The sequence below is a fragment of the Enhydra lutris genome, unplaced genomic scaffold (assembly GCF_002288905.1).
Source record: "Enhydra lutris kenyoni isolate GAN:26980312 unplaced genomic scaffold, ASM228890v2 scaffoldscaffold10, whole genome shotgun sequence".
Classification (NCBI taxonomy): Eukaryota; Metazoa; Chordata; class Mammalia; order Carnivora; family Mustelidae; genus Enhydra; species Enhydra lutris.
The window spans coordinates 35,393,960-35,415,134 of record NW_019154094.1 but is presented as its reverse complement, the minus strand read 5'-3'; the positions used below and the strand labels follow the sequence as shown (position 1 = coordinate 35,415,134).

The 21,175-nt window shown below is 38.5% G+C and overlaps 1 pseudogene; it reads left to right on the top strand.

Moving 5' to 3' along the window:
- Positions 1 to 17,195, top strand: part of LOC111144302 — a 51,082-nt pseudogene extending 33,887 nt beyond the window's left edge.
- The last annotated feature ends 3,980 nt before the right edge of the window (positions 17,196 to 21,175 follow it).

Below are 21,175 nucleotides of genomic sequence, written 5' to 3'. Positions count from 1 at the left end.
GAAGAAACCTGGGGAAAAAAAAAGGGAACTGAAATGGTTTGGGAAGTCATAATGTTGGATGTGGCATTTTTAATGAACTTTGAATGATTGGCTAGGATTGAGCTGAGCTCTTTCCATCATGCACCGTAGGTTCTGCTGAGCAGTGTGGCCTACTCAGGCCTACCTGGCCACGTAAAGGGCACTTCCAGGTACCCTCAAGGTCAGCTTTTTTCAGCTGTTTGCCTGGGATGAGACTTGACATGGACTTACTTTTGCTTATAGCAGCTCTGAGCATACAGAGAGGGTTGGAGATGTGGTCGGTTTTGGCCATTTTAAGACAGAATGGCAGACCATGTCACATGCTTGGTTTTCTTCCTTTTGTTCTTATCCCAGAATATTTTTCCTAGTGGAATCTGTCTAAAACAAACAAGAACAGCCTTATTTGTACACTTATTGTGTCCTTTTAGGACCAAACAGCGGAAGCATCTCCTGTCCTACCAGCTGTCTCTTTATGTGAGTGCTAAGGTGCCAGCAGCACAGACACTAATTGTGGGACTTTTGGGAGAAGTCTGTATGTGGCACCAAGGCAGTTCTACTACACCCTGGAAGGGGGAACAGAAGTGAAAAGGGACAGATTTTCCAAGCAGGCTTGAGTTCTGATGTCCTTCACGCTGCTGACTCTGGCATTGCTCTTGCCGTTGAGCTGTGATTGCAATCATGATCTCGGCAGGCATATCACAGCTCCAGTTATATTGCAGATGGTTGACACCCAAGCCAACAGAAAATGTGCATAATCCTGGGCTAACAGATCCTTACAAATCCTTCACAGACAGCAGGACGTGCAGTCCGTGCCCAGGCTGTTTAAATTTCTGCAAATTCCAAACTGGTTAGACAGCTCAGGATTAGAGGCAGGCATTTAAGTAACAGTAAAAAGGTAGACTGATTATATATCGAAGCAGCTTTGCATTTTTATCTTAATACATCTCCTTCCCTCCAATTATATGTCCTCTTATCTAGCTGTGAGTTTCAATCCAAATGTTACTACTCTAGGAAGTACTAGTTAAACAGAATATTTCTCTCTCCGTGTCCCTCTCCCCCTCCCCTTCTTTCTATTTTTCTCTCTGTCCTTCTCTCTCCCCCACCATTCCCCGCTTTTGCAAGTTAATCACTTTTATGAGAAAATCGCATAAAGGCAAACAAAAAGCCAATCAACAAGGGCTGGTAAAGTGGGAAGATCATTGGCCTGGGAATCTTGAAACATATTTTTCTAAAAGCTTTGTCTTTATACACTGGATCCTAGTTTCCTAATCTGTAAAACATCAAACTAGGATCACTGTATTAGTTTCCTATTGTTGCCATAACAAATGATTTTAAACTTAGTGGTTTAAACAATATAAATTTATTATCTTGTAGTTTTGTAGGTCAGAAACCCAATATGAGTCCCACTGGGCCAAAATCAGGCTGTTAGAAGGGCTGTGGTTTTTTTTTTCTTATTTGTTTGTTTGATTTCATTTTTCCTAAAGGCTCCAGGGGAGAATCTGTTACCGTGCCTTTCTAGAGGCCACTATGTTCCCTGGCTTATGGGTTTTTTTCTTCCATCTTCAGAGCCAGCAATGGCAGGTCAAGTACTCATATTATATCTCGCTGACTTGCTCTTGGGCCTTCCTCTTCTATTTTTAAGGACAGATGTGACTAGATTGAGCCCACCAGGATGATCCAGGAAATCTTTCCATTTCAGGGTCCTTAACCTTAAGCACAAATGCAAAGTCCATTTTGTCATGTAAGGTAACGTATTCACAGGTTCTGGGAATTAGGGTTTGGACATCTTTGAGGGGTGGTGTGATTATTTATCTGCCTCCTGGTTAGTGAACCCAAAGTCCCTTTCAATATTAAATTTTGTTTTAAAAGCTTACTCTTTTACAGCAATGTCCCATAAATCAAGAATATGGTCTAGATTTGACTCAGATTCGACTCAATCTTTGATAAGAAGGGTTGCAAACTAATAACTGACAGGCCAAGTTAGGCTTATAGTCATGCAGATTGGCCAGCATGTCTTAAAAATGTTGAGTTGAAAAATTTAAAATTAGAAGATGTCAGGTAAAGACATGAATATCTGGCTTCTATTGAAGGAACAACGTCTGCTTGGTCCTATGTAAACATTTGAATTTTTTTTTTTTTTTAATTTACTTGACAGAGAGGGAGATCACAAGTAGGCAGAGAGGCAGGCAGAGAGAGAGAGAGAGAGAGAAGCAGGCTCCCTGCCCAGCAGTAGACTGGGATCATGACCTGAGCTGAAGGCAGAGGCTTAACCCACTGAGACACCCAGGCACCCCAACATTTGAATTTTCAAGGGCTATTCTATCCCTTCTGTAACTTCACCCCTGCTATAAATTTGATCTCTACACCTGATGAAGTGATAGCTCTTTGTTTCTAGGTAATAAATTATGGGTTGTTTTGATACGCTTCTTTTTGAAAATGTATTTTCTAGCTATCCTAAGTGCAAGTGATACTTTTATAATCTGAAAAAATATAATGGAAATTATTTATTTTACAAACATACTTTTGCCACTAGGGTTTGTGTTACCACTACTGAGCTCTAGGCAATAGAGTTGAATAGAAAATTATTCATTGCTTCGTATTTTGAGACTTGTAATTCCCTTCCTAGATTATTCAGAGCCATTTATAACCAAAAGGCAAGGTGCTGAGATTTGTTGATAGAAAAGACCAAAATAAACAAAGACCAATCCATGTTCCAAAAAAGTCCTATATCCCACATCTAGTCCAAATGTTACTTTTTTGAAAAGGTAGAAACGTGTAATTAATTCATGTCTGAGATTTTCACTTTATGTTGAAGGATCATACCATTTTAAATAATTGTGGACTCCTGGAAAGCTGTCTTTTTGCCTTAGGTACTATATTGGTCAAATAGGGTGATATTAATCTAAATCAAGATTGCAATAGCCATGAAAATATGGGAATAACAGAAAAAAGCTTTGCTAGAGGTAGGCAAGATTCATCTCCAACTCATGATCCCATTTTGAAGGGAACACAAAAGATGGGAATATTTACATAATTTGAGCTTATATCTTAAAAGCTTTTTAACAGTGCCTTTTTTCCTTTTTTCTTTTTTCTTTTTTTAAATACTACAACTCCCTAGACGTATAAAAGTTAGCCGGATTTTTTTTTTTTTAGGTTTTATTTATTTATTTGACAGACAGAGATCAAAAGTAGGCAGAGAGGCAGGCAGAGAGAGAGGGGGAAACAGGCTCCCTGCTGAGTAGGAAGCCTGATGTGGGGCTTGGGCTCCATCCCAAGATCCTGAGATCATGACCTGAGCTGAAGGCAGAGGGTTAACCCCCTGCGCCACTCAGGTGCCCCAAAGTTTGCTGGATTTTTAAAAAATTGAAAACCTTTATGGAAAAGTACAAATAAAGTCTAATTGGTGATGAATTACATTGAAGGTCAGATGATCTAAATCAAATGTTCCCTAATTCTGGTTTCAGAAGTGCGATGAGCCAGTAGAGAAGTTGGCATTTTAGATAAGATTACACCAGGAACACTTTTGTTTTAGGGTACATTTTTGTGTTTAAATATAAAGATACAGAAGTGTAATTTCAGATGTCTGTTGACTGCCTGAATATTCACCGAGTCAGTCAATTTGCAGTTTTTCCTGTTGGAAGCAGACTTCCTTGCTTTGCTATGATTTCCCACTATATCTGATGAAAAAACAGATTTTCTCCTTCATTGAAGAGGTTGGCTGGGTGCATTTAACAAATTGGGAAGAAAGTGGTTTGATGAAAACTGCTTGAGGTTGTAACTTTCAATTTTCCTACTTTTCATTCTCTCCCTGAGACCTTTGAGTTCATTGTACCTGTAAAAAAAAAAAGCCAAAAAGGGAGGCTGGTAATGAGCTTGGCTGTGTTCATTCCTTACTCTTTCCACTCAGGGTTTTATTTTTCAATATTTGAAAGTTCAGCAGTTCCATAAGGATGAGTCTATTTAGGGATTATTTTATTATTTTTTTTAAATTTTAGGACAGAGATAATGTGGGCAGATTGTACAAATGTTTTTAAATAGCTCATGGCGTGTGTGTGTGTGTGTGTGTGTGTGTGTGTGTGTGTGTGTATGTGTGAGTTTGTGTGTGTGCTCACACGCATGGGCATGTTCATGCACATTTGAAGGGGAATCTGTAATCTCTTGCAGAACTATTGCTTTCTACTTTTTGGTTAACTTTTCAGGGGATTTGATTGTCCCAGAGATGACACTTATGTAGCCTAAGGAGAAGAAAAGAACATAGTTCAAACATTTAATTCTATCTTCATTTTGCTGAAACTGTATTTTTTGTAGATTAGGATCTTTCTCAGAAATGGAATAATTTTTTTCAGGTAAAACAACCCAAATTACCTATTTCTCTGTTTAACTAGGTCAGTTTTGTAAGGACAAGGAAATTAGGATGGATACTACCACTGTATATATTATATTTGTTTCAGGGGGCTTAGTAGAATGCATAGTTCATAGCCAACTAAAATTCCCTTGATATTTGGTTTGCTAAATGTCAAAGGTAAATGGTATTCAACTCTGCTAGAGAACACAGCTTATTTTTCTTTCTAATTTTGCATGCCAATCCAAGACACCTCCTGAGTTAGGGGCAGGGACCCCCTCTGTCATGTGGGCTACGTGATTCCAGGCACATCAGCAGATTCCACTCAGAAAGAAAAATGGGAGATGGGGACAAAAGCTCATGCAAAGGCTCTCTGTGTCTCAATCTTATGTCAAGCCTCTTTGAATCCCCATATCCCCTTTCCAAGTCTGCAGGCCCTGGTGGGGCAGTTGGGTATATCTGTTTTTCCTCCATACCACATGTAGGCTCTAGGAATGTGTTGCTCTCACAGACCTCTTCTCTGCCTGTACCTTCTCTGCCTCTGTCTGTAACCTTCTTTCTCTACTATAGCCTTCCTGTTCATGGAATATATTCTGAAAGATTGCATCCTCCCAAGAGTCCAGATGGAAGCAGGAGAAAAGTCCCTTCTATTCTTATATCTTCAAGGTGTAGTTGGGGGAAAGGATGCTTCTACTACCCATTCTCCCATTCTAGGAATGAAACCCCAGGTCTGTGGGGATGTGTGGATGGATGTGAAAGAAGCCCTCATTAAATCTAATTCTCTTTTCTTTTTCTCACCTTCTTAATCCAGCCCATGATTGGTTTTGAAGGCTTTCCTTTGTGTTTCCTACTCTGTTGCCTATAGGAAGAAACGGATGCCTTGAATTTGTCGCTGGCTTTTAATATAAAGAGAAGCTTCTGTGACTTAGAAAACCTCTTTTCCTTCTCCTTGTTGTTTGGCTCTTACAGTTGAGACCTATTGCATTTATGACTATTACACTTTTTATGACTTAAAAAAGTCAAGGCTGAGCAATGACTTCCTTATTTTCTGCCCTCCAGCAGTGATGTTTTATCCTCAGTGACTCGAAGGTCATAAGGTCAACAAGACTTAGAATGAAAATGTATCAGACAATATTTGAAATGTTATTCCGTCACGTCAATACTGCTAAAATCAAGAGCCATAGTAATGCCACCACCACAACTTTGCATTTGTGTGTCAGTTTACATCTTACAATTTTCTGATGAAATACTTAAAACCTTCCACAATTTCGCAAGGTAGCTTTTTAAAATTCCCTTTTTGTGTAAAGGGATTAAGACTCAGAGGGATCAAGAGGCTATTCCAAGGTCACCTGAATCATGAATTTTCAATTCCAGACTTGAACTGTGATATTCTGATTCTAAGTATTCCTTGCACTTCATCAGAGTCCTGATTTCTGGATCAGTAGGTCTTGTGGCGACTTGTCTGGGTCATTAAATTCAGCTTGATGCTTTTTGAGGTCCATTGGGCCACTGCTTTTCAGTTCTGGATGTACTCCCTCCATGTTGAAACTTGCTTTTCTAATTTTAGTCTGATTGTTGGCTGTTTTCTCCAACTCAAGTCTTGCTTAGGCTACAGCAAATCTAAACCATCGCCCACCCTCAGCTAGCATTCCAGATCTCCAGTTGGGCTTCTCACCCATCTAATCCTCCTCTGACTATTTAATGTAGGAGATTATAATCAGATTTCCTGGATGATTAACGTAGAGCATAGTGAACATTGCCTCTTTCCAAAATCATGAATTCTAATTTTGCGACCTAATAGTGAATTTAGTATAGCCTTATATAGAAATCTTTACTGGTGTTTTGGGGACTATTGATTTTAGTCTAAGAGTTGAAGAGTTGAATTAATGGTTTTTGCCATTCTTGGGAATATCAAGGACATATTAGCTCAGAGTAGACTGGGCAAAATGTGGAAATTGTAGAATGCATGTTCCTAAGTACTGTATCTTTTATCCAATGAATGTTACACAGTGAATTAATTACTTGGCTTTGATTCTGGTCCTACTTCTGCTACTGACTCACTGTTTTCACCATCTGGGCAATGGGGCAGTGTAGAATAATGCCTCTTTTGCTATGTGTTTTGTATTTTACTATTTGCATAGAATCCATTTAAGTAATGGAAGTAATACTTAACACACAAAGTCAATTCATAAATATGGCTCCAAAGCAATTACACATGATATATGCTTAAAACTCATTAGCTGCTAGGGACTTATTAACCCTGAAAAAAATAGGTTGAACTTAACAAAAAATGAATTGTGTAGTGAAAAAAACAGTAGATCTGTGACCTACAGAATTAATGCCTTACTTTCTCTGATTACTGTTGTATTTGTCCTTATTCTTATGTTAGAGAATCATAGAATGTAAATATTTGGGGGATGCTTGTCTAAAGCTGACAAGTTAACTATTTCTCTTGGTGGCTTGTGAAGTATCCTTAATTAACAGGCATCAGGAAACAGAAAACCCAAAAGCTCAGATGATGGTGGCAACTAAAAAGAAGTGATGAGAGACTGGGAATTTCTAATGAATTCCTGTATCAGAAGGTCATATACCAAGACTAACTTTTATACAAATGGTGGCCAAAGATGCAGACATGTAATTACATCAGTGGACAAAGCAACAAAAGATTGTAGGATCTAAAGAAAGTATTATTATTTTTTTTATTTGAGAGAGAGAGAGAGAGAGAAAGAAAGAGTATGTGAGCTGGCTGAGGGGAGGGGTACGGGGAGAGGGAGAGAGATAGTCTTAAGGAGACGCTGCTCTGAGTGTGGAGCCCTCTCCCCTGCTCTCTGGTCTCGACAGCTTAACTACCATCCCACAACTCTGAGATCATGACCTGAGCTGAAATCAAGAGTTGGACGCTTAACTGGTTGAGTCATCCAGGTGCCCCTGGAGAAAGTATTTTAACAGTGTTTTCTATCACAAAAAGATGGATGTATTCAACAGAAATAATTCAAATCAGGAACTGGTTCCTACTCTGAGGCAGAATCGAAGAGGTGCTAGTAATTATCTCGGAAAGATTGAAACAACTCTACTAAGAACAGGATCATGATTTTAGTAAATTGGTTATCAGAATTATTTAACTTTTATGGGGGCTAGGGATTTGAAATAGATTGTGAATGAGAGAGAAACACTGTCATTTGGAGTAGTTAAAAGAATTTTAAATTTTTTGGGGCACCTGGGTGGCTCAGTCTGTTAAGTGGCTGCCTTTGGCTCAAGTCATAATCCCAGGATCCTGGGATTGAGCCCTGCGGCGGGCTCCTTGCTCAGTGGAGAGCCTACTTCTCCATCTTTCTTTGCCTGCCACTCTGCCTACTTGCGTGTGTGTCTCTCTCTCTGTCAAATAAATAATCTTAAAAAAATGAATTTAAATTTTTTTGATTTTTTGGAATCCTGTGCTTTCTATTTTTCTTCCTTCAATTATTAATAACATTTTGTTTTTATGTTTTATCTTTTAATTTGAGGTACAAAATTATGATTTGTTACATGCCACAATATAGTGCATGTGGTAGACACTCAGTAACTATATGTTAAATTGAATGAATAACTAAATCAATCAATAATTACAATGCAAATATAAGGTTTATGTTATTGCTCTGCCTTGCAGTTTTGTATTTGCCATGATTTCTAACGACTTCACAGTTAACCTTTCCTTCTTATTTTTTTTTTTAAATCCTTCATCTTATATGTGTCTCTGAAACCTTCTGCTCCCAACAGGACCAATTTAGACAGTGCTGTCATTAACCTGACATTTTCAATGAGTTATGCTTATCTGCAGTTGAAGCTCTTTGTATAAAAATGGAGCAGTTTAATTAAGTTTGTTTAGAAGCAGCAGGATTTTGCATTGTTATAATCCAGCTACTTCTTTTTCCTGTCATTTGAATAAGAGGTATGATTTTAGTAGAAAAGAAGTCTAGAGCCAATTAGCTACTTGGAGCATTGAAGCCACCCTAGACGAAAAGAATTGTAGACCAGTGAATCTTTTTTGTTATTCCCTAGATAACGCACTGTTCAGCTAGTGACCAGGTTATTTCAAGCAAAAGACACTTGTTTCTAGACTATTGTTCAAACATATGTAGAAAGGAAAGAAACATCATATAAAATCAAGTGGACAGAGAGTAACAGATGCATGTAGAAAAGGCCACTGTGGCTTTGTAATGTTCATGTGAAACAGAAGTCAGCAATACTGCCCTGTTGGTGAAAGGTACAGGTATTGGTAGATGGAAGGAAGAAGGTACAGAAATAAGATTATGTTTTGCTAGGGTCCATGTTCTTTCACATGTATTCTCTCATTTAAACTCCTTAACAGCTTTGAAAAGTGGGAATTATTAGCCATATTTATCTTGTTTATATATGAAAGGAAACTACAATATAGAAGACTATAGAAATTGAAGAACTGACCTAAATTTGAGCTGTTGTTAAGAAAGGCAGGATTTGAACCCAGGGCTGACTCCTTGTCCCTCCACCCGAAACATCTCATACAATGAATCTTTCCCCCTTGATGCTCTTTGCAGGTTTCCCCTGAGTTTTCTTGAGTCTCTAGGTCAGTTTTCCTTAGAATAAGGTTTAATTCTCCAGTCAGAAGATGTGTATGTACCTCCATGGCTACCTTTGTCCTCTTTGTCCTCTGGCCCTGAGTCAATCAAGGTTGCATTTAGGGTCGTCACCCCTCTGTTCCTCCTGTCAGTTTTTACAGTCTGTCTTCCAGCTCCTGCTGAAGTCCTGCATTCTCAAGGTTTGATCTGTGGCTCCTGTGATTAGCTTCTTTGAGCCTGAATTCTGGTTCTTATTAGTCTCAGTGTCTGGGTCACTACTTCTGTGCTCCCTGTGTTTTTTTATGTTTTGTTTTTTAAATTTGAGACAGAGGGAGAGAGATTGAGAGAGAGAGAGAGAGAGAGAGGGAACAAGCATTGAGAAGGGTTAGAGAGAGAAGGAGAAGCATACTAGCATGTTTTCCACTGAGCAGGGAGCCCGACTTGGGGCTCGATCCCAGGACCCTGAGATTATGACCTGAGCCGAAGGCAGAGGCTTAACCAACTGAGCCACCCAGGTACCCCTATGCTCCCAGTGTTCTAATTGAAGTTCTTGCTCCTTGTTCCCTGCATCCTCACTCTATGCTTATACTACCATACTGTGCTAAAAGCCACACCCTGGGAGACTCTTTGATGCCTACCTCTCCTTCCCAACTGTGCTGATCTCTTGTCTCTCTCAACCAGGCTGCCTGCTTCACTTTCTCTTGCCAAGGCCCCAAGACATCAGATTTTCCTGATATGATGATGTACAGGAGGAGTGCTATTCCCATGCATAATACTGTTCCACAGGTCTATCCAGAGTCGCATAAAATCCAAAGTACACAAGCGGATAGTACCACCAATTTATATTCATTTCACATGGAATTCATTAAGATATTTTTTTCTGGTATGTCAGTAATATAGTTTACCAATTTCATAATCTCAAAATTATAATTTACATAGGAAAATCAGTTAACATGACTAATCTGATTTTTATCTTCATTTTAGAAGAGGAGTTATGCTCTACTAGTTAATGATACAAGCAAGTATATATTATCAAAGAATAAACATAAAATGTTTTATTGTGATATTATTAATTTATAATTTCAGGATTTTAACTGTTTTATCTGTGTGACTAGCATTACTACAAAGTTCACGTGTACTATCACATGATTTTTGACTGAGACATTGTAATTGTTGTGCCATTATTAGTAGCAATATTCTTGGAGTCCTCTTCACATTTGCCCTAGGTAAATGTGCCTGTACCAGTTATGCTTTCTTAATCTGTGCTTGCTTCATTATTAAAGATTTATGCCTATATGAGAGAAAATTAAGTTATTGATAGCATGTGGCACAGTAACTTTTTAGAACAGTTCCAATTTCCAGTCATCTATTAGTAATAAGAGTATAATGAATTTTTAACACAAATGAGGGGTTGTATGTAATGTCCCAGGCTGTGGTGGTCCCTTCCTCTTTAATTCAAGAAAACATTTCAGAATGGACATGAGTGGGAGCGAAGTTATTATAGGGAAGTCCACAAACAGGTTGATCATCTACTAACTTGAGAGTATTAGTATTTGTGCTATTACTGGAATCCAGTTACTTTTGATATGCACTGTTTGATGCTTTAGTACATCTTAATACTGTGGATAAGAAGGCTATTCTTGATATTGATATTTAAACTCGTGGTGCTTATGGGGGCACCTGGATGGCTCAGTCAGATGAGCATCTATCTCTTGGTTTTGGCTCAAGTCATGATCTTGGGGGCATGAGACCAGGCCCTACAGGGGCTCCATGCTGTGCCATGGAGTCTGCTAGAGATTCTCTCCCTCTGCCCTTCCCCCAGCTGGTTCTCTCTCTTTCTCTCTCACTCTCTCTAAAATAATAAATAAAATAAAAATCTTAAACTCACAGTGCTTGTTAGAATTTTCCAGTTTTTTTTTTTTTTCAGACTTTGGCCCTTGCCTCTTTTAATCTGTTTCTTTTTGTTAACCAAAATCTGTTGGATTACCATGTTGGAAAAGGATGAGAAACATAAAGCTAAAAAGTCATTACATTTTATTAATTCCTCCTAGGTAGTATCGATCAATTTAGGAATCATTAAGAATCTCTTGTTATGTGGTCGTTAATATTGTCTTGTAGAAATAGGTTCAAAGAAATTCAGAGGTCTTATGAAGTTAGGACTTTAATTGAAAATCTTCAGTTGTAGGACCCTGAGTGTAACTCTGTATGTAAAAAGCCTGTATGTAAATCTCATACACGGTGACGTGGCATCCTAATATAAAATGGTCAGAGCAGTCTTTCAAAACACAAAATAGATTTTGTCACTTCTCTGCTCAGTAGCTTTCAGTGGCTCTCATTGCTCTCAGAATAAAGGCAGAAATCCCTAACATTACCTACCTGTTTACACTCATCTTACACTTCATTCATTTTCATTCTCTGCGTTCTGGACTTACTGTTCTCCTTTCAGTTTCTTGAATGTCACTGTCTTGGGCCACAGGAACTTTATTAATGCTGATGCCTCTACTTGATGCTTTGACTCTTTTCTCCCCACCGAGTCATCTCACATCTTAGCCCAGGAATGATGTTTCTGAACTCCTCAATCCACATCAGCCCCTCCAACTAAATACCCGTTCTTTATATTGTCTCACAGTTTTCATGATACTGTGATGATACATTCACGTATGATTTTATGGCTAGTATTTGTTTTTCCAACGCAGTTTGAGCTCCAAGTAGGCAAGGCTTTGTCTGATTTGTGTTCTTATTGTTTGTTTCCAGTGACTGGCACATAATCTGCTCTCAGTGAATAAATGAATGAACAGATCAAGTAAAATAATATGAGTGGCTGGTGGCACATTTTAAAACTTGTTTGATAGTCTCCCTGGGAAGCAGGCTACACATAAACTTCAGCCAAAGGACATTCTTTGTGTACCTGAGAAGATACAATCTGTTGATCGCCCTTTCAACCAGGGATTTAATTTTTTATCTTCTGAATCGCTATTGGAGGGCAAACAGTTGCTGACAGTGTGAGAATTATTTTATTATAAAATACATTCTGTTTGTTTAGTTCTTCTTAGCTCTCATTTTTATGATCTCATTTGGTCATCATCTCAGCCCTACTATAGAAACAGAGCTCACATCATTAACAAAAAATGAGTTAACTGTCTCCTGTTGGTTATGCGACTTATCCAAATCAGACCCTAAATAAGCAGTTGAGCTGGGACTTAAACTCGAGTCTCAGATTTCAATCCGTGACCTAGCCTACCAGTACCAAGCTTTTTCCTCTCTAAGTGGATATATTATTTGGAAAGAAGGGATCAGTGAATTTCCTTTGGTAGCCCCTTGCCCCACCATAAAGGTAAATGACAGATATCAGCATAGGCTGGATGTAGTTCCTATCGCAGGTTTCAGAAGCTGAAGATCTTTTGCTCTCTGTTGAGTTATCCAGTTATACAACTTGAAGAAACCTTTCTGGTTCCTGACTATAATTCTGTCATTTATCCTCCCTATCCCCTAAGTCCCCCTTCTAATTATTGAAATTCTCTCTCTAATAAACCAAACTCTACTAATTACTTTCCACTGATTTCTACTTTGGAGTTATGTGTGTTTTGGATGCTTAAATCTATTGCATGTTAAGAACGAGAAAGGAGGGGTACCTGGGTGGCTCAGTGGGTTAAAGCCTCTGCCTTTGGCTCAGGTCATGATCCCAGGGTCCTGGGATCGAGCCCCATATCGGGCTCTCTGCTCAGCAGGGAGCCTGCTTCCTCCTCTCTCTCTCTCTGCCTGCCTCTCTGCCTACTTGTAATCTCTGTCTGTCAAATAAATAAATAAAATCTTAAAAAAAAAAAGAAGAGAAAGGACATGGTATCTTTATTTTGGTCTAGTATTCTGAAAAATACATCAGTTGTCACTGTAAATCTTTTTTGAGGGCTTTTATGAACATCTTAATTCTTTTATGATTATAAAACTATATTATATAAAACATAAAAAGAATAAATATAAATAATCCACATTCCATATTCTAATGATAACATTTGGCATAATCCCTCTCAAGAAAGTAAAAATTATGAAGATTTTAGCTTTTTTTTTCCTGGATTTTGTGATGTTTATGGTATTTTCAGATTTTTAAAATTGTAATTTATAGGAACTTATTTTCCTACTCTAAATATTCCCTATTATACCTAATTTTGTGTTTTGTCTTAGTTTAGGCCCCAAAAAACTGGATCTAGCCCTGACAACCTTCCCCTTTGTTCATTCATCTCCAGCTACAGAGAGTCTGGTATCCCTTGAAAACACTAGGCACACAGCCATCTCCAAGCCTTGGCTTGCTATTCCCTCTTCCTAGGACGCTCCATGCAGAGATCTACATGGCTCCCCTCTCTCACTTTCTTCAAATCTTTGCCCAGATATGTCTGTTTCAGTTCTGCCTCCCCTGATTTCCCTTTTCAAAACTGCAGCCCCATACCTGCCTCCTTAATGCATATCATTCTCATAAAACTGTAGTCCTTCAAATGTACAAGATAATTTACTTATTATTTGATTTTGTTGACTGGCTTTCTTCTTCTTCCCTCACAAAAATGTAAGCGCCACACAGGTTGAAGTTTCTTTTTACTTTTTAAAATCTATTTTGCTCACAGAGGTATCTGAAACCCCCGGAACAGTGTCTGGCACATAATAGATGTTCAGTAAATACTTGTGAAGTGGATGGATGGATGGATGGATAAACAAATAAATAAATGAATGAACTACCAGTCAAAAAATTTACTATTTTATTTTAAGATTTTATTTATTTATGTGACAGACAGAGATCAAAAGTAGGCAGAGAGGCAGGCAGAGAGAGAGGAAGGGAAGCAGGCTCCCCGCTGAGCAGAGAGAGCCTGATGCGGGGCTCAATCCCAGGACCCTGGGATCATGACATGAGCGAAAGCAGAGGCTTTAACCTACTGAGCCACCCAGGCGCCCCCAAAATTACTATTTTAAATAGCTTTATATCATTCTATCATTTTAGTATAATTATCTAACCATCCTTGCAATTTTTTAATACTTACATTATTTCTAATATCTCACTATCATAAATTGTGTTCAGTGAACATCTCTCTCCAAACCTATGATTATATTCTTAGGATAATTGCTTAGAAGTTGAATCATCAGATTCATGGCTAATAATGAAAAAAATTTATTTTCTGAAAGTAAAAGATAAAACTGGGAACAATAATTAAATAGTACAAAAGGGCTCAAAATAAAAATTAAAAGCATTATTTTACTTTTATAAAAATGAACTCAAAATGGGCCTGCATATAAATGTAAAACTTCTGAGATGATGTAGAACTTCTGAGAGATGACATAAGAGAAGATCTAGATGACCTCAGGTTTGACGATGCCTTTTTAAATGCAGCACCAAAGGTATAATCCATTAAAGAAATACCTGATAGTTTGGATTGTGTTAAAATTAAAATGTTTTTCCTTTCAAAGGAGGAAATATTTTCAAAGGAAATCTATGATAAAGGAGTGTTAAATTCAAAATATTCAAGGAACTTTTAAAACTCAGCAATAAGAGAATGAAAAATCTGGCTGAAAAATGGGCAAAAGATCTGAACAGTCAGACACCTTACCGAAGAGGATACATAGTTGGCAGATAAGCAGATGAAAAGATGCGTGGCATAATATGTCATTAGGGAATTGTAAATTAAAACAGTTAGATACCACTCTTAGGATGGCAGAAATCCAGAACACTGACAATGCCAAATCCTGGTGAGGATGTAGAGCAGCAGGGACACTCATTCTTTGCTGTTGGGAATACAAAATGGTACAGCCACTTTCGAAGACAATTTGTCATATTCTTACAACACTAGACACACTCATACTATCTGATCCAGCAGTCACGCTCCTTGGTATTACCCAAAGGTGTTGAAAACTTATGTTCACAAAACTCTGCACATGGATAGTTATCGTAGCTTTATTTATAATAGCTAAAACTTGGAAACAAACAGTATGTGAATTCATCTTCAGTAGGTGGGCTGATAATCGAATTGTGGTATATTCAGACAATGGAATGTTATTCAACACTGAAAGGCAATGAACTGTCAAGCTATGAAAAGAAACATAGGAACCCTGAATACTTCACTGAGTGAAAGAAGCCAATCTGATAAGTTACATACTGATGATTCCCACATGACATTCTAGAAAAGGTAAAACGGTGGAGATAGTAAAAAGATCAGTGGTTACCAGAGATAGAAGTGGAAGGAGGGATGAAGAGGCAGAGCATAGAAAAATTTTAAGGCAGTGAATAAATTATTCTGTGTGATATTATAATGGTGGATACGTGTCATTATACATTCGTCCAAACCCACAGAACGTAAAACACCAAGAGTGAGCTCTAATGTAAACTCTGGACTTCAGGTGATGATGATATGTCCATGTTGGTTCATCTGTTGTTTCAGATGTATCACCCTGGTGCAGGGATGCTGTATGTGTAGGAAGTGGGAGCAGGGTATAGATGAACTGCTCGTACTTTCCACTCAGCTTTGCTGCGAACCTAAAACTACTCTGGAAGATAGAGCCTACGTAATGAAAAAAAGCTCCTCCACTTCAATCCCCTCTTTCTATAGGCCCATTCATTAGATAAACTCATCTTTGGCCATTTATCATTTCTCTTTTTAGTTATTCTGGTAGTTGTAAGATGCTTATATCTCCATCTCTAACACTTGATTTCTCAGCTTCAGGAAGTTTCTGTTGATGCTGTGCTAAGAAAGATGAGGAATTCAGCTCATGTTTATTATACCCCCCCACTAATATTGTTGGCTATAATGGTTTTACTGGCAGTGTCCTTTGTAGCCTTTAAACTATATTTTGGTATCTTAATTTTAATGTATTATAGACCTTGGGATGGCAGTGTGTTTGGCTTTCCTTTTCAGTACTTCACCATTGTCATGAGAGCCACCTCAAAGATTAATAAGTATGCTGGTAGTGAGGGAGGGATGCAGTAATTCAGGGCAACATTGAGTTAAAAGAAGGAGGGGAGATGGCACTCTTAATCTTAGCAATATCAATTGGAAAAGATATGAGATGCTCACACATTAAAAAAAATTAGGGATCTTAGCAGTTGGCCCATGCTCAGTGTCTTCCTGCCACTCATTTTTCATGCCCACTGCTGCCACTTCCCCCACTGGAAGAGATTTCTGTGCTTATCATTGCTGATGGCTCTGGTATATATGCAAGGCGGGCTTTGCTGGGGATGATGCTCCCTCTCTCCTGGCCCTGTTCCTGTCCATTATCAGATACCTGCTGGACTCCAGGGCATCATGGTGGGGATGGGTCAAAAGACTCCTATGTGGGCAGAGGGCCTAGAGATAGCAGGGCATCCTGATCTTCAAGTACCCTATCAAGCCCAGCATCATCAACAGCAAGGAGGACATGGAGAAGATCTGGTACCACACCTTCAACAATGAATTACGGATGGCCCCCAAGGAGTGCTCTATGCTGCTGACTGAGGCCCCTCTGCACACTAAGGCCAACCAGGAGAAGAGGACTCATCATGTTCAAGACCTTCAACATTCCCGTCATGTATCTGACCATCCAGATTGTGCTATCCCTGTACATGTCTGGCTGCACCACTGGTATTGTCATGGACTCAGGGAACAGGGTAACCCACACTGTGCCCATCTGTATGTGGTACTCCCTGCCCCATGCCATCCTGTGTCTGGACCTGGCTGGCTACATCTTGGGTTACTCACACAGAGGGACTACATCTTGAAGTTACTCACACAGAGCGATTATAGCTTCACCACCACAATTAAGTGGGAAATCATGTGTGACATCACCAAGAAGCTCTGCTAGGTCATCTTGCACTTTGAAGTAGATGGCCACTGCAGTGTCTTCCTCGTCTCTGGAGAAGAGCTATGAGTTGCCTGATAGTCAGGTGATCACCATGGGCAAGGAGTGGTATCCCTTTCCCGAGACACTCTTCCAGCTCTCCTTTCTGGGTATGGAGTACTGTGATATCCAGGAGACCATCTGGAACTCCATCATGAATTATGACACTGACATCTGAAAGAACCTCTACTCTAAAACAATGCCATCTCGTGGGACCACCATGTACCCAGGCATCTCAGATAGAATGCAGAAAGGGATCAAATGCTGGAGCTCAGCATGGTGAAGATCAAGGTCATTGCTTCTCCTGTAGGGACTCCGTCCTGGCCTCACTGTCCACCTTTCAGAAGGTGTGGATCAGCAAACAGGAGTATGAAGAGTCGGGCCCTTCCGTTGCCCACCTCAGATGTTTCTAAATGCCCTGCAAGCAGATATGTAGCATTTGCTGCATCAGTTAATTCCTAAGTGTAAATTTGCCCTGGCAAATGCATATACCTCATGCTAGCCTCATAAACTGGAATAACCTTTTGAAAAGAAATTTGTCCTTGAAGCTGGTATCTGATGTCAACTCTGGATGATAGAATTGTTGCTGATTTTGACCTTGTGTTCAAATTAACTTTTCCCTTGGTATGTGTTTAATATCCTGTACATACCTTTGATTTAAACCCCTTGTACATGAGGTTCAGTCACTTCATGGGTAAAGTGAAAACATGTTTATGGAAGAGAAATTCTTTCATGAGCACCCTCTGTAAGGTTTTTGATCTGCGTTGAGTATTAATGCGTGAGAGCTGCATATTCCAGGATTTCTCTAGAGGCTGGCAAGATTTTTTGAATCAATTGGCATTTGATTGTCTTGCTTGTCTGACAGGGTTAGGAACTCCTAAGCCTTAGGACCTCCTAAGCCTTAGGACCCATTTTCCTTTCTTATCTAGTGTTTTCCTACCTGAACTCTGTGGGTTGTTACTGCCTTCAGTTGGAAAACAGTTTGCATTTACCCCTGTAAATTTACTCATCCTTTTAATTTATGTAAAGTTTTTGTACACAATTCTTTAAGAGATGACAGCAAATTTTGTTTTTCTACTGTCATGTGAGAATAAACATTAGGCTTCTAGCAACGTGTCATTGTGTGAGGAAAATAAAGCACTATAGTAAACTGGAAAAAAAAAATCAGCAGAGAGCTTCCTTTACTTCTTGTTCCAACCTTCCACTTTCATAAGGAATGTGAGGACATGAGGTACCCAAAAGAATATTATAAAGCATTTTTCCTAATTATAGTTTTAGGATTTGAATATTTTCTGTAGAGTTGTATAATAGTTAATTTAGCCATTTACTAATTGATTATCCCTGAGAGCTTTTTTGGAGGCCCTATTTTGTTCTTTCTTAGTACATTTTCCCTCACTGATCTTACCTGCGGTATTGATGATTCACAAATCTGCATCTCCTGTGTAGTCTATTATTACTCTCCTTGAACAGTAACTCAGACTTATGAAATTCACAAATGCACTTGTCCTTTCTCTCCAGAACTTCTTCTTCTTCTTTTTAAAGATTTTATTTATTTATTTGACAGAGGGAAACACAGTGAGAGAGGGAACACAAGCAGGGGGAGTGGGAGAGGGAGAGGGAGAAGCAGGCTTCCCTCTGAGCAGAGAGCCCGATGCAGGGCTCCATCCCAGGACCCTGCGATCATGACCTGAGCTGAGGGCAGATACTTAACCTACTGAGACACCCAGGTGCCCCTCTCTCCAGAACTTCTTAATCTTACACATTATAGCGAGTGGTACACTTTCAAACAATTGCTCAAGCAAAACAATTGGGTCTCATCCATAACTACATCTCCTTTATCTTCCCACATCTGGTTGGTCAAGTCCTGTTGATTCTCCTGCTACTTTTTTTTTTTTTTAATACTCTTCTATTTACTTTTCTCTATCTTTACCACTATTCTGGTTTAGGTTACTGTGTTTTTCAAGTGGTTTACTGTAACAGTTTTCTGTCTGATGTCTCTGCCTCCAATCTTCCTCTCTTCAAATTTATTCATTGTGCTCAACCAGAATGATCTTTCTTTTTTTTTCCAGAATGATCTTTCTAAAATAAAAATTCAATCATTTTTACTCTCCTGCTTAAATCTCTAATATAAAAATGTGTTTATTATTCATGTTTCTTCAAAGAAGCAGAACCAATGAGATATAGGCAGAGAGATACATTGGAGGAAATTTATTATAGGAATTGGCTGATACGGTTTTGGAGGCCCCGAGGTCCCATGATTTGCTGTCTGTAAGCTAGAGAACCAGCAAAGTCTGTAATTCAGGCTATATGTAAAGGCATGAGAATCAAAGGACTGATGGTCTAAGTCCCTGAATCCAAAAGCCCAAGAACCATGAGCAGTGATGAATCAGTGCAGGAAAAGATGTGTCTCAGCTCAAGGAGAAAGGATGAATTTCTCCTTTTCCCATGTTTTTGTTATATTCAGGCCCTCAACAATTTGAATTAAGCCCACCTGCACTGGTAAGGTCCATCCACCTTACTCAGTCTAATGATTCACACGCTTATTTCTTTCATAAACACCCTCAGAGACACACCCAGAAATAATGTTTTCAGCAGCCAACTGGACATTCTTTAGCCCAGTCAAGTTGACTTGTAAAATTAATCATCACAATATAGAGATGTCTAATATCATTATCATCTATATCTATATACCATCTGTCTGCCCACCTCTCTATCATACACACACATACACCTACACACAAACATGCCCTTGATGACATGTGCCTACAGATCTCATTAGTCTCCTTTTGCTAGAAGAATTTCTTTTTAAAAATTTATTTATTTTAAAAAATATTTTAATTATTTATTTAGGAGAGAGAGAGAGAGCATGAGCAGTGGGGAGGGGCAAATGGAGAGGGAAAAGCAGACTCCCCCTTGAGCAGGGAGCCCAATGCAGGGCTCAGTTCCAGGACCCTGAGATCATGACCTTAGCCAAACTTAACCAACTGAGCAAACCATGTGCCCCAGAATTTCTTTTCCTTGATTATGCCATGCTCTCTTGGGTTTCTAGAATGTCACACAGTTTATTTCTTTTGCCTGGACTATTCCTCCTCCCCCTCTTTAACTGGTAACTCATTGTCATCTTTTGTGTCTTAACTTGGCTTACGTATCTTTTCTCCTTGAATCCTTCCTTTATCACTGACGTCTGGGATAGGTATCATTCATAGGTCCTCCCAGGGAAATGTTTTTGCTTATTCCATCAGGATTATTATGATGTGTAGTAATTCTTGTTTGCATATTTGATCCCAGCAGGCTGAGTTCTGTACATATGTAAATATACACAAGCATTATATACAGGTATATTGAATGAATATGTGGGTGAACTTGAAAAATGGAAAGCTTCTATCCAGCATCTACATAAACTTTGTCTGTAAAGGGAAAAAATAAAAGCAAGAACATGAAAGAAAACATTTAATACCAGAAGGTAAAGTTTCTAATCATTGCTTCTACTTGAAGTGAGAAAGACATGGAATAATTCATGTTTCCTTTGATCTTTGATAAATTGGTTCTTTTCCCAGAATCTTAATTCATAAAATAGAAATACTTAATCATAAAAATTATTCACTTTTGGTCTGACCCATAATTATTATTATTATTTTTTGCATTCATTTGGTGACTATTGGTGCCTATCTTATTCCAGGAGCCATTGTAGCAATTGGGGTGTTTTCAGGAAGAAGTAAAGAGATCCATAAAATGTTGAGAAAAATGAACAGTGGAAATAGGATTGAAATATTTTTTTCCTTTTTAAAATTGAAGTAAAATAAACAGATAACATTATATTAGTTTCAGGTATACAAAATAATGATTCAATATTTGTATACATTGTGAAGTGGTCACCTGAACAAGTCTAGTTACCATTTGTCCTCAGAAAGTTACAAAAAATTATTTGTCTGGTGATGAGAACCTTCAAGATGTACTTTCTTAGCAACTTTCAAATATGCAATGCAATATTTTTAACTGTAACCCTTATACTGTACATTACATTCCTATGACTTTCTTATTTTATAAGTGGAATTTTGTACCTCTTGGTCTCCTTTGCCCATTGCCCCAACTCCCCTCCTCTTTGGCAACCACCTATCTGTTCTGTCTATGAGTTTTGTTTTGTTTGTTCACTTGCTTTTTTAGATTCTACATGTAAGTGAAATCACACAGTATTTGTTTATTTCTGCCTGATTAATTTAGCATAATACCCTCAAAGTCTATCCATGTTGTCACAAATGGTAAATTTCATTCTTTTTTAATGCCTGAGTAGTATTCCATTGTGTATATGTATGTGTATATCTATGTGTATGTGTATATGTATGTGTATATATGTATATATATATGTATATATATATGTATATATATATGTATA